Source organism: Crocodylus porosus, unplaced genomic scaffold (genome assembly GCF_001723895.1).
Source record: "Crocodylus porosus isolate Cpor-Errol unplaced genomic scaffold, CroPor_comp1, whole genome shotgun sequence".
NCBI lineage: Eukaryota > Metazoa > Chordata > Crocodylia > Crocodylidae > Crocodylus > Crocodylus porosus.
Genome location: NW_017728911.1, coordinates 28,004,507 through 28,018,001, shown reverse-complemented (window position 1 = coordinate 28,018,001; position 13,495 = coordinate 28,004,507). Strand labels below are relative to the sequence as shown.

At 49.6% G+C, this 13,495-nt stretch overlaps 1 long non-coding RNA gene across 1 annotated transcript in view; it reads left to right on the top strand.

The window, feature by feature from the left end:
- Positions 1 to 12,949, top strand: part of LOC109309112 — a 35,301-nt gene extending 22,352 nt beyond the window's left edge. The window contains exon 3 of the long non-coding RNA XR_002100790.1: positions 12,170 to 12,949. This is a non-coding gene — a long non-coding RNA (uncharacterized LOC109309112). The remainder of the gene's footprint in view (positions 1 to 12,169) is intronic.
- Positions 12,950 to 13,495: the final 546 nt, after the last annotated feature.

Sequence of the window (13,495 nt, the reverse complement as noted above, 5' to 3'; positions counted from 1 at the left end):
GGGGGATTTCCTAGGTGTTGCTTTCACCTGTACTGCAAGGGTGTGACAGACAGGGAGCTGAGATAGTCCCAGCCATGGAGGTGAGACTGCATGGAAGGGAATATTTTGTGTGGGTTGGGAAGAGCCTTTGTGAATGGTTCTGGGCCTGTAGCAATGGTCATCTGTGCAGGGGATCTCCAAGTGTGTGGTCACCTGGCCTTTCTGGAAAAAAACCTCTCTGCTGTTTGTATAATAGCTTCATTGGACAACTAGTAAAGTGTGTGGATAATTGATGGGCAAAAAAGGGGATGCCTCTTGCTTTCAGAGCATTGATCCTTCTGTCTGAGAACAAAAAGGCAATACTGCGTTGCTTACCAGTAGATGACTGATCTCAGGCTATGAGTAATAAGTAATCTGCATGCCCACAAACCATTTGAACTGCTGTGAATATCTGCATGGCCAGGCCCAAAGGCTTAAAAATCCTGAGCCAGGCCCCACATATTATGAGATTACCTTTATCTGTAAAATGAGCATTGTGTTCTTTATATTTGCATTTGATTTCTGAGTCTTTAGTGGGGGGCCAAACACTCCCATGTGTTACAGCGCAAGCTGCATTTCTCCCTAAACCACAGGATTCCAGGAGCTGAGTCTGTAAAAATATACTAAATGTTGCAGGGCTCATGATAAGATGATGATGAAAGAATATTGAGCAAATTTGTGTCAGTTCAGACATGATAGAGGATAACTTGAAAACTGATCAGATAAATAATTTCAGTGAATCATTTACTTAGTGCTAGCTCATAAAGCCAAGAGTGAGAGGTCTGTCTTTTGGACCACAATCCCATTCTGGGATTTGCTGGACCTTGCACCTGTAGGACCTGCCAAGGCCAATGGGATGTGTGACTGGAGGGCCTAGCCACACATAGGCACCTTCTGTCCGCTTCTTACACAGGTACATCATTTTTGATGGTGTCTGGAGGCCTTGGCTCTTGGTGTATTTGGGTACCTGGAGGACCAGTACTAATTCCAAGCTCCGGTGGTGGGTGTCAGTCTCAGAAAGTGCTCAAGAAAAAGTGACACCACTTAATTCAGAAAGCCAGACTGACCAGGGCAAGAGATCAGCATGGGTCTGACTCCAGGTATGGGATGCAAGGCCTGTCCTGCCCAGAGGAAAGCCCCAACTCTGAATTTACTCATTGTCCATTCAATTCTAATTGCAAATAAGACCTTGGATGGGCAAAGGAAAACTTCCCTAGAAATCAGCTCTCTGCCTGTGCCCTGCTTCAGGACACATGCCTGCCTAGAGATGGGTCCAGGGGGGCATGCACGCCCCCAGCCCTTCCTTCTCTTTTGACACCTCACTGGCTTGGCCTGCCTCTATGTAATTCCCCCCTCAAGCCCCATACCCCATCACAGTGTAGCACAAATCACTTTGTCACAATTCTTTACCAGGTTCATCTCCTGGAGACTCTTCCTGGTAGGATAAATGCTTCCATGCAAGCAAAGCCTCTTAATGAATCCGGGACAGCAAAGTGGGTAACACCGCTCCCTGCCCAAGGCCGCTTGGCAGGGCTGGAGTCACGTAGTCAGACAAGAGTGCCAGCGAGGGCAGGGCAGGAGGAACTAAGCTGGAGACCACTAATCCATGTGCACGAAGCATAGCACAGATCTCTGACACTTCCTCCCGGGCCAGCCCCTTCTTCTTCCCCATCTCCTCCATCTCGTTCTCATCCTCTTCCCCGAGCAACCTGCTCACATACTCTAGATTCCCATCCCTTTATCTTCTCTGCTCTCCCATCTTCTGTCCCTATGTTCCTGTCCTTCTTCCCTCACTACCCTGTAGGTGTCCCCTTGTCACATGCCCTTTCATGTCTCCGGAGCTGGATATTAAAGTGGGAATGAGGGGCTGTATATTTTGGCGGTGGTGGAGGTCACCGCTATATGGGGATTGTTTAAAAGAGATTTGCCCACATCCCAGCCCATGTGACCAGCCTCAGCTGCAGCTCTCTCTTTCTTAATCTGGAGATAAGCGTGATTATCCGAGGAAGGGCTGTTCTGAGCTTTGTAACTGTGACAGGGGAGCTTTCAAGTCGCACTTTGCTGGCAGAGCAGCGCTTAAAGCTGGGGAATCAGATTCCAAGCGTGGCTTTGCATCTCTTTGCTGCTGGGAGCATGGTGCAGGGATGGCAGTGGGGATGGGAGCTTTATTAGGACTTTGCTTATGGTGCGGAAAAGGAGGGGAAGAAAAAAAAAGGAAGGGAAAAACAGCCGGATTCACTAGCCCATTTCACAGCCAACACAGAGGAGCTGCATTGATCAAAAGCAGGGCTAGCTTGAGCCGCAGCACAAGTAGCTGACTCCTGTTGACTTTGCTGTGCTATCAACAGGGCTGAATTGGGCCCCTTGTGTTCCTTTAGCCTTGGGGATGATTTGGTGTGGAGTGGCCCAAATGCCTCTGTCGCCCTCAAAAAACAAACCGAGAGCCCTAAAACCCAAGGAAGTCAAGCTCAGCCTTGGGGAGCTAGCAAGGAGATCTGGAGCATCCCTCATCTGGGTCACAAGTGGGAATCCAGCCCAAATCATGATGTTCTTGCTGTGAGACCGTGGTTTGGCATGTGTGAATGAGTCCCACAATCTCAGCCTGTCTCCTGGGGGCAAAGACTCCTCTCATGCTAACTGAGCCCTCATGAAAGACACAGCAGAGGGGCCTTGGTCGTACCACACTGGTACAGGGCAGTGTGTCTGGGAAGTTCAGCTGTGCCGCCCTTCTGTGGTGAGGGGCTTTCAGTCTCCCAGTCTAGGAAGGTGCCATCCTTCCCTGGCAGCAAACAATCACCTTCAAAAATCATAAAGCCAAGAGAAGCCTGGGGACTGCACAGCCAGAGAAGCAGAGGTGCTAGCCAACCTCAGTGGGCTGGGGAGGGAAAAATCATTTTGTTGGCTGGGATGGGTTGCAGGTACCAGTGCCTTTCCTGGGCAGGAATACCTGGCCCATGGGTGGCAGGTGAGACTAAATGGGGAAATGCAGTTGCTAGGGTGAAGCCCTCTCCATATCCATGTGATCTGCCTCCAGATGTATGCATGGGGCTTTGTCTTGCACTGATTGGGCTCACGGTTCAACCTGCAGGCCCTTGCTCCCCAGTTCTAAGCACTGTGCAATTCCAGTGCTGGCGGGAGCCAGCTTTCCTCCCGATTCTGCACAGAAATCAACAGATGCAGGATCAGGCCCTCTGTCAAGAGCTACTCAGCTGATGAAGGCAGAGTTCAGCATGGAGGGGGAGGCCTGGTCCTATGTGACCCCCTTGTGTTGTATGTACTGAATATCCTGCTTTCGTGGGGTCTTTTGAAGGGGATGAGAGGAAGTGCCAGAAATTGCATACAGAGGCTCCACCCCAAAGCTGTGTCCCCTACCCTAGCTGCCCCAGGCTCTGTGCAGGTAGGTGAGTGTGCAGCCATGCTACAGAGACAGACTGCCGGGCAATCTTAATGTTCCTGTCCCTTGTACCAAGGAAGCTGGCAACAACACGGGGCAGGCAGGCTCATGCACCATGCTCCTGCTGGGAGCTTCTGCATTCAGCTCCTGAATAACAAGCCTGACGGTGAAACCCTGGCCCAGTGCAGCTGCCCATAGCTTTGCTTTCACCTTCATTGGAGGGCAGGAGATCACCCTGTGTGTGTGCTAGCTAGCAGGGCAGAACAGTGTGTAGCTGAGTGGGGGCCCAGGGGGGTGATGCCAAAGCATCCTCCCTTAACAAAATTGTACTGCCCTTTGCTGCAGTCAGAACCATTACAAAGCCAAAATAATCATTCTCAAGGGAAATGTTTATGGTCTGTGAAAGGCAATTTCAGCCCTAGCCAAGATGGTCCTGACCAGAGAGTGTTGTGCACTGGCTCTGCAGGATCCAGAGAGTGGCAAGCAAGCAGCGTCCATCTCCTCATTCCCTCCATATCTCGCTCTAGTTTGAGCCCCAGTGGCACATATAGGTGCTTTCAGCAAGGAGTCAATTCCCTACATGATTTATGGGACTTGAGTTTCTCTTCCTGACAATGCAGGAAAAGGCCTGGTGGAGTTTTTTCACAAGTCAATGCCTCTGACTTCTCAGCTGGAATATGAACCAAAGTGTGTGTGGAGGGGGGAGAGTATCATAAATGCTTTTGCAGAAGGCAGCTCCATGCCGGCAGACTTGGGCTTTTCCTCATGACAGAATCATGAAAAAAGCCTCTCCAGCCTGTCTCCTTCCCCAGTTGGTAAGCCAGCCCCATCCCACTGGCAGCCTGACGTCCCGGGAACATCCCTTGACTGATCTGTGGTTTTACACCGGTTTAATTGGAGAGCCCAGTCATTGGGACAGGGCTGTTTGGGCCTTTGTTTGGTGTAGGGCTGAGGCAGCCAGAATGAAGGGGCAGTTCTGTTTTACTGAAGCATTTGGCATTGACTTCAACTCCAAGTTCTGCCCCGAACAACCCTGGCAGTACTGGGCCTTGCTAGTGAGCTGGGCAGGGCCTTCTCCTGCCTGGCTGGGTTAGTGCAGTGAAGGGGACTTGCCTGTGTCAGATGGGAGTTGTGTGTCGGGGCGGTCAGTTGATCTGAGGGCTCATGCTCTAGACCCGTCTTCTGTAGTGTAGTGCAGGGGTAGGCAGTGCTGCCTGGATTTTGGGTGTGATGTGAGGGGACGATGGATGGTGGAGCTAGGTGTTAGGAGGATGGAATAGATGGGAGCACTCTTGCCTGCATGCTGCATTGGTACAGGCTGGATGTCAGGTATGGAACAAGCCAGTCCCTTCTGAGGTCCCAGAACTCAAACAGGGTTGATGTGGCCCTGGTTTGCTATGATTTGCTTGTGGTACAGGGGGTGATCGGTGACATATGCATTGTCCTTCACTGCACAGGTCTCTCATCCTTGCTATACATCCTTAAATCCACCTACTGCACAGCTGAGCACTTCAGGCAAGGGTTTTGCCTGATGGCATACAGGGAAGTCTCAAGTTGCTTCTACCAGTGAAGTCCCCAAAGGGCAGGTTTTTGATATTGTGTGCCCAAGACTGCAAGTGTATATTTGTATATACAATTGCACACCTGACTTTTGCCTGTAACTGCCATGGTTGGGCATACATGAGTGGTTGTTTGCATACACATGTACTTAGTTGGTGCACACAGTGCTGGGAACTGAGCATGCAAACTGGGTAAGGAATTGCAAGTATTTAATGCAAAGTGGTGTTGTGCCACCTAGCCTTACCTGAATGAAAGAGCCACCCTTGGTGTTTTGGGGGTGCTATTTTTTTTTGTTGAATTGCCTGCCTGTCTCCCCATCAACAGCCAGGCCACACTATGACACTTTGTGGGGGATGTGTAAAAAAACCAATAAGGTGAACACAGGATTATAATCTGTGTGACCCCAGATCAGTCAAGAGAATGCAGGTCAAGTTGTATGCATATTTGCAAGGGCCTGTCATCTCAGAGGTCCCTTAAAACTCATTTCTGCATCTAGGGAAAACATCAGAGTTTAAGCTTGGAAGGAAAAGATGGGTCTCCTCCTTTAAGCTGCTTCTGTCAATGTTTAGCACATAGAACAAGTTAAAGTACAGTTAAAGTATAGAGAAAATCCAAGAGTCCTAGTGATTAAAAATAGGGACCAGAACCCCTGGGATCTAATGTCTCCTCTGATACTGGTTCACTGAGCTAAATGTAAGTCTAGTACAAGTAATGCAACTTCATCAAAGTGAATAGCCCTGCTTTCTGACCCTCTTGTACTCACTCTGTGCCTCAGTTTCTCCAAGTCTACCATAATACTGATCTTTGTACAGTACCGTCAACTTCTTAGATTACTTTAGATTATTACATCAGTGCAAAGATTTTTTTGGCAGCATATGAGATCTGGATGGGATCAGCTGGAGGATCTACAGAATCTTTGTAGTACACAACTGATAATAGTGTAATAAAGAGAGGACATGGATGTGTGCCTGACCTGCCCAGGAAGAGCCTGCTGGTTGTTTTGCTAGTTTGTGAAACAGCAAAGTGAATCCTTTAAGGAAAATGCTTCTTGTTGGCTTCCTGGGCCTTTAAGTGAAGAGGAGAACTATGTGGAAGGGGTTAAAGGAAGGATTCATTTCAGGGGATGGGATGGGAGTTTCCTAACAGGACGCACAGAAGAGGGAGCTGGAAGGGCTGTGGTACTGCTGAGTTTGGAGAGTTCTGTAAGCATGTGTGGAGGCACTGAAAAGGCGATATAGCTAAGGGATGCAACCAGGGACAGTGTGTGTCACTGGGACTTGGAGGCATTGAATGCAGCCAGGGTGGTTAGCCTTGTTAGTCTGAAGTCAGGCAGGAGGCAGGGAAGGGTGCCACTACAGAGACTGATTGGTTCAGAGGCATGTGTTTTCGTTGGCAACCACCTAGCATCTGACCAAATAGCCTGTTGCTTATGGAAGCTTATGCCTTGCTGAACTGGTTGGTCTCTAAAGATGCAATCCTGCTCTGCCTTCTGCCAGTGAAACAGCTGGATGTCTCATGAGGGAGATGGGTGAAATGAAGTTAGTTAAAACACCCGTGATTGAGGACAAAGATGGGAAGCAGGAACTATCCAAAAGTAAAGAAATGTTTGTGCTATGAGGGGCCCACAGGCCAGTGAGCAATGAGTACTTAGGGCCTGGTCTGTGAGGGGAACTCAGGAAAAAGACAGAGCATGTGAGGCTCAAGCCACTGGGTAGAGAGGGGGTGGGAGAGATGGAGGCAGAGGAGCGAGGTGAATGATTTGTATTGCTGGTGAATGAAAAAGAAATTGGCAGAGAACCTCTTGGAGATGGTGAAGGGAGATTTTCAGAGCTGGAAGAGTGATGCTTAAAGAGCTGAATGGTTGGCTCCAGAGGCCAGTAGAGTCCAGAGGTCAGGAATGGATGCCAGATTCCCAGGAGAAGAAAACCCGGAGGAGGTAGGATCATACCAGGAAATAAGATTCTCTGTAGGTTGACAGGGGTCCTCTGAAGATCTCAAGGGAGAAAGCAGAGAGGGGAAGAGCCCATGACAGAAGTATTCAAAACTCCTTGTGAAATAACAGGGGGATGAATCCGGAGGCAGAGGGCTGAACAGATTCCAGTAGGAAGGGATGATTCACCCCCTGCTTAGCTGCATCCAGCTGTGGGATGGAAATAGCAATCATTCTCCACCAGCAGCATAACACAGTGACTTTGCAGGTGGGTCATGATAAATTACTTTTCCAGATCAATTTAAGTAGGCAAAATGCAATCTCCTTCACTGGAATTTGGCCCAGGAGCTTTGCTACCACAGATGACTGGAGACTTCCTTTTCCCTGTCTGAAAGGCTGCACAATCCTCAGCCTAGAGTCAGAGGTCCTTGGGCGGTGCTGACTCAACTGGACCACCTGCCCCGTGAGCACTAGCAATGCTTGCAGCACCTGAGTGATGGATGAGAGGTCTCCCATCCATGTGTCAAATAGTTCTCGTTCTGGTGACAGCCACAGGGGAACTGCTGTACAGCAAAGCTGTGATGGTGGGTGGACTGGGGCAAGGCTAGCGCACCATTCATACCTACAGGGCTTTGCAACAATTTAGAAGCCTTGCTGTGGTTACTGTCACCAGGTTCCCAGCACCAGGTACACATGTCTATCTCTCACAACTGATTAAAAAGAAGAAACCTGACAGAAGTGCACCTGCTTATACAACCCTCATCAGCACAGAGTCCAAGATTCAGAGGATCCCTCATGAAGTAGAAAATGCCCTTGTCCCCATTTCACAGCAGAGGCTCTGAGTTCATGTTGGTACAAGTCTGAGTCTCCTGAATCCCAGCTCAATGTCTTAACCACGTCCCAAGGTCATCCATATTTTCAAATCTAACCTGGCAGGGCCAGGTTAAGAGAACACGTTGACCTTAGCTTGGCTGTTATTAAGTCCATAACACCCAACTAAAGCTTGGACAAAGCACTGCAATGGCTGCAAAGCCTCATGCAAGACAAATCCATGCACCTGCATGGTGAGAGGGAGGGTGCATAGGTTGGTGATAATGGGTGCCCAGCATTTGATGGGTTAACAGGGTCTCCAGCTAGTTTCTCCAAGCCAGCTCCCCTCCTCCTCTTTGCTTCTATATGCAGCAGACAGGGCCTCAGCCTAGGTTCCTGCACTGAGCTGTTGCCAGGGGAGCAGTTAGGCAAGTCTGAGCTATGCAGGGAAAAGGCCTGGCCTGTCAAAGTGTCTGAGATGAACCATAGCCCAGTCCCCCTGCAGCTGGGCTCAGGCATGCCTCAGCCCTTGTTTGGAGCCTGGGAATGGCGAAGCCCAGTGAGGTTCAAGGGCAAACTTGCTATTCATTAGTCAGGGGTCCTTGACGTTCCCACTCTCTGTCTCCCTTCTTCTTCTTCTTTCTTTCTCTCCCTCTTTTGACACATTCCCGGGTGCTTTTGGTGCAAACTCCCCTCCTCCTCCTTGCCCTTGCAAAACCCTCTGCATAAACTTCCCCGGGAGACAAGGCAGGAAGGGGGACAATGACTGCATGAAGGCTATTCAGACAGGAGGCCCTATTAGCCTGGCTTCGGCCCATGGGATGTCCTTCCTCCCCAGCATCTCCAACCTCTCAGTCCTGGGTCCCTTTCTATTGCTCAGTGCGTGTGTCAGTGACAGCGTAGGCACTCGCTGCATTGGGATCTCAGATTGCCAATGTTCTTAGTATCTTGATATTTGCAGGAAATTGTAATTTGAGATAAGAAAATGTCAGTTGCATTTCCCTACCTCCAATAGCCCAAAGCACGGAAAAGAAGGTTCGCGCTTATAAAATGTAAATGATTGCCTGGCTGCATTAGCACAGGATGAGTGAAAGACCTAGGCAGTGTCCTGATTTATATATAACACACACACAAACTCACATCCATGCGCACAGACACATGCGCACACATGCACACGCACACACACCTCTAGTGCAGAAGATAAAACATGCTGTGTAGGCATAACACTCTTGGCCTCCCTTCCTACTCTACTGAATGGAATATTTCATAGCTCTTAGAATCTGAAGCTCCCTTGTAATTATCCAAGGCAAACAGCACGTGTTATTAGTTTAAAATGATTTTTCCCTCCCCAGGCCCCTGGAGCAGAATGGAGGTGTAATTGTGCTAAGGAGTTAGCAGGGGAGAACACAGCTTTTGGTCACATTCAAGTTGGAGGTCTTGAGCCAGGGAGGGAGTATGAAAGGCTCTTATTTGCATAAGCAGCGTGTGTCTGTACAGAAAGAAAGATATCAGGGGCTTGCAAAATTCAATCGAGACTGGAAGGAAAATAAGGGGAAGGAGGGGAAGCTGAAAAAAAATTGACAGTGAAAAGGGTTTTGCTAAGTAACACCCTGGAGAGATTAAATTGTCCAGAAAGTTTCTCCCTATGAGTCTATGAAATGGTCGATGGGGTGAGGCGAGGAGGAGGGGCAGAGTCCCTCCTTCCAAAGGGCATGAATAGGAAATTAGCAGAGGGAAGGAATCTGCTTAGGCAGAAAAGCCCCTCATGTATTTGTTATTGTGGTTCATATTCTGGTCCTCTCCCCCCTCAAGTGCTACCTGTGCTGCTGTCAGAGCCGCCTGAGCAAGGTGTGAGGGGTGGGAGAGATTTTTTAAAGACCCACAAAAGCTTAGCAAAACACTGAGCTGATTTTCTAGAAAAAATGAAAATAATGAGACAAAGTCCCTGGCCTATCCCCATGGCTCAGGCCAAGGCAGAGAGTGGACAATTTGTTGCAATTATCTACTTTTTCGTTTATGTAAAGGACAAAACCCGCAAAGTTATTGTTCATCCTCACTAAGGGCCCAATCCAAAGTCCTTGGAAGAGCATGGACAATCTACCCAGCTTGGGATCAGTCCCCACTGGGCTTCTGTGTTTCCCAACACTGACTGATCAGGGTCTCAGGCCAATGTAGGAATGATATTGTAGTGTTTCCTATTCATGGGTTCCCATATAAAGAGAGACGGAGGTCTGTGGCTGTGCACCAGGCAGGGCCAGTATTTGCAACAGAGTTTGGCTTTTCTGAAGCCCTCTGGAAGAGGTGGATCACGTTCAAACCTGTCCAGTCCTCCCCACGCTCCTCCCCTCCCCTACCTCAAGTTTTCATCATGTGCACAAAGGTGCAAACTTCCCCAAGGGAGCCGAGAGCTGAGCTGCTTTCAGAGCAAACACATCTTATTCCAATGTCCCTCTGCTTGCATAGGAGATGTGCCTTCTTCAGGCAGTAGCAAGCCCAGGCAGACTACCGGATGGAGGGGAGGGAGGCCACTGATCATCAGCAGCGCTGCTTCTCCCGCATTTTCAAACCTAGAGACGTTATCTAGGAAACCCACTAAGATGCGTGCTTCTTTTTCCTTCTTCCTTTGAAAGTGACCTCTCTAGGTGGCTATTCAGTTATTCAGAAATCTTCATCTGCCTCTGGGTTCACAGGATGAAAATCCACGAGGTGGGAGAGTGAGCAAAGCAGAAATCGCTGCTTAGTAAGACCTACAAGAAACTAAATGAGCAACAGAGTGTGATCCAAATGGAGATCAGCAGGGGGCCATCACCATGGGCAGAGGGAGCCATACTGCCCATGGCAGGAGCAGGAAAAGAGATCTAGCTGAATTGGGCAGGTAGGGCCCGATCCTTAGCCGTGGAAGCCTGCAGAGGGTCCCACTGATTCTGGCAGATTTTGGATCAGGATGGGATGCTTGCACTAAGAGAGAGGCCAAATGCAGTTGGAGGTAACAGGTGCTGTCCAGTGACTTCACTGGCCCTGCATCTCCTGGCATTTCACTTCTGCTCACATCTCTTCCATGACCACCCTTCTCCAGAGCAGAACCAGGCCAATACAGAAAGCCTCCCACTGACAGAGAGGCCATCAAGTTTTAAAATGAATGTGCTTGAAGCATAATTTAATCCTTTCCTCTTCACTTTATAGGCCTGATCCAGAGCAAGGAGCCTTTCCATTGACTCTAGGGGCTTTGCATCACATTTGTAAAGACTATTCTAGCAAAGACATTTAGGATAGAAATGCTCGGGAGATTTTTTAAGCATTTTTTAAGTATTAGAGAACCTCCCAGAAAATCAGACTGTATTCACAAATGCTGATATTCACATGATTCAAGCCCTTACACTCAATGATCCAATCATGAGACAGAGACATAAACATGTGACATACAACCAATCAAACACTGACTACTCTGTAGGGACTTCTCAGAAAGCTACAGAGCAAAAAATATTCATTAAAATTATTTTACTAATAATGTTGAGTAGAAGATCGGGGTTCTTAGGACAATGTGATGTGTTTAGGGGGAAATGAAACCAATGAAATGGTTCGTTATGAATGATGAATTATCTACCTGGGAGCTGGAGCAAGCCCACCATGTGCACAGCCAGTGGATGTGAATTAACCAGGGAAATAAACAGGGGAAGGCAAAGGCAAAGGACTGGATCTGTGTCCATTCCAGTAGAGAAGTGCTGGGGACTGGGGAAAACGTAGAGAAAGAAAAAGGCAAAAACTAAGGGGAAGAAGTGTGAAAAACCACAAGAAAGGGGAAGAGAGATGAGATTACTCTGCCTTTGAGCAGCTTTGGCTCAGCCTAAATAGCTCAATATCACTTTCTACAGACAGGCCTGCCACAGACAAGGGCTTTGAGACCAGGGAAAGTTAACATGGAGATTAAAACATCAGAGGGCTGTTTCTTTAGTGGCTCTGACATGCCGAGTAATCCCGTGCCCCAAAGCCTTCGAAGGAAGGACATAGAGTAACGCCTCCCACTGGCTGGCCATATGCAGGACCTCTGATCTCCGAGCGGCTCAGCTCCTCTCGGGAAGAGGCTGGGAGGTTTACCAGGAAGGCATGGAAGAAAGAGCCATCCGGAAGGAAGGGAACCAAGCGTTTCAGTGGCACAGGGGCCTTGTCAGTCACAGAGAGGGATTATATCCTGCCACAGGCCAGGAGCAGCAGCACTGGGCTGAACCTCCGGGGATGCTGGGCATGTTGGAGGATGGGGCTCCTGTTTGGTAGGTGTGGGGTGGGTGGGGGTTGTTCCTGTGACAAGGAAATGCTTCTGTGAAATACGCCCCGTGAGCGGGCACTGGCGTTATCCATGGCAGCAGCGCGTTCCTGGGTCGCTGCAGTGATTCTGGGCGTGATTCTTTCATTGGAGTGGGCAGTAACAGCTGGGCCTTTGTTTGTGTCTTTTTCCATAGATTCCTGTCATTGGAGACGGTAAAGAACATGGGACGCATTGATTTCACCAGAGCCGAAACTGCGCTTTGTGTCTGTGAATTTACCAGCAACTCACTCCCTTGCTAACAGCTCCAAAAAAAGGCTGCTTTCCACAACGGGCCTCGAGGGCTTCTGGATGGCGTGTGCAACCCTTGTGGGTTTCGGAGGGTGAGGGCTGGGGGGCAGCGAGCACCTTGGTTGTGCGTGTGTTGCAAGAAGTCTTTCTTGGGAGTCTTTTGTGCCTGCCTACCTTTCCTGCTGCTTTCACAGAACCCCCTGGCTGTGTCCCACCCCTCTCCTCTCTCCTACTGCAGGGCAATTATTATTATTGAGACAACATCCTTGGACCCTATGTGGATCTGATTTATTTTGCTCTGTTGGACTGAGCCATAGCAGGTTTGCTAATTAATGCAGGAGCCAATGCTACCTTCTGCCTAGGTTTTTAAACTCTCTCTGGTCACAAGATTCCTCCTCTTGGCAAAATAAGCTGCACATGAAATGTATGAAGCGGCAAGCGTCACGGGCACGCTGTATTTTGAGGAAAAGACCTCATGCCCCCGAGGTTACTTTGTTTTGAAAATAGATGTATTCCCCACAAGCTGGTTGTTTCGATGTAGGCAGACACCCCAGCTCCTCCTGTACAGCAGCCTTGGTATCAAAAAGGCCTTTATGCCTGTAAGAGAAAGGTAGCAGCTGGAATTCCCTCCCTTCAAGTGTTTCAAGCAAAACTGTTAAAATAAAGGCTTCCCGAACCAACATGAGCTGTGTGTTTGGTCCCTTCTAGCAACAGGGTGAGTATGGGCAGAAGGGCTTCGGTTCTTGTAAATAAAATAAGGCATAAAAATGAACTGAGGGTGGGAGCAGCAGATTATGAGGCCTCCAGTCCCTGGCTTGTACAAGGTAGGGGGAAACGAGGCAAGGCCTCTCCCCGCTCCCAGCCAGCCCTGACTTATGGCAGCTGAATGATCTTTCCCAGGCCGAGCCTGCTCCGCAGGGCTGCTGAACCCGGCAGGGACAGGCTGGGCCAGACGCTGTAATGAATACTCGCCGGGACGGTTTGGGGCCTGCGGGGCCGGCTCGCCCCATTGTGCCCCGATTCCATGCCTGCTCCCTCCACAATGCCGGAGGTGACTGATTTCCCAGCCGAAACCCGCAAGCCAGACAATGGGGCAACCCGCATTGTCTCCGCCGGCGCGGGCAGCACGGCCAAGTTCAAGGCTGGGCGGGGCCGGCTGGGAGGAGATGCTAATGCGGGCTGTGCCGGGCGGGGATGCGGCGCCCGCGGGTGCGGCCGGCCGGGCTGCGGG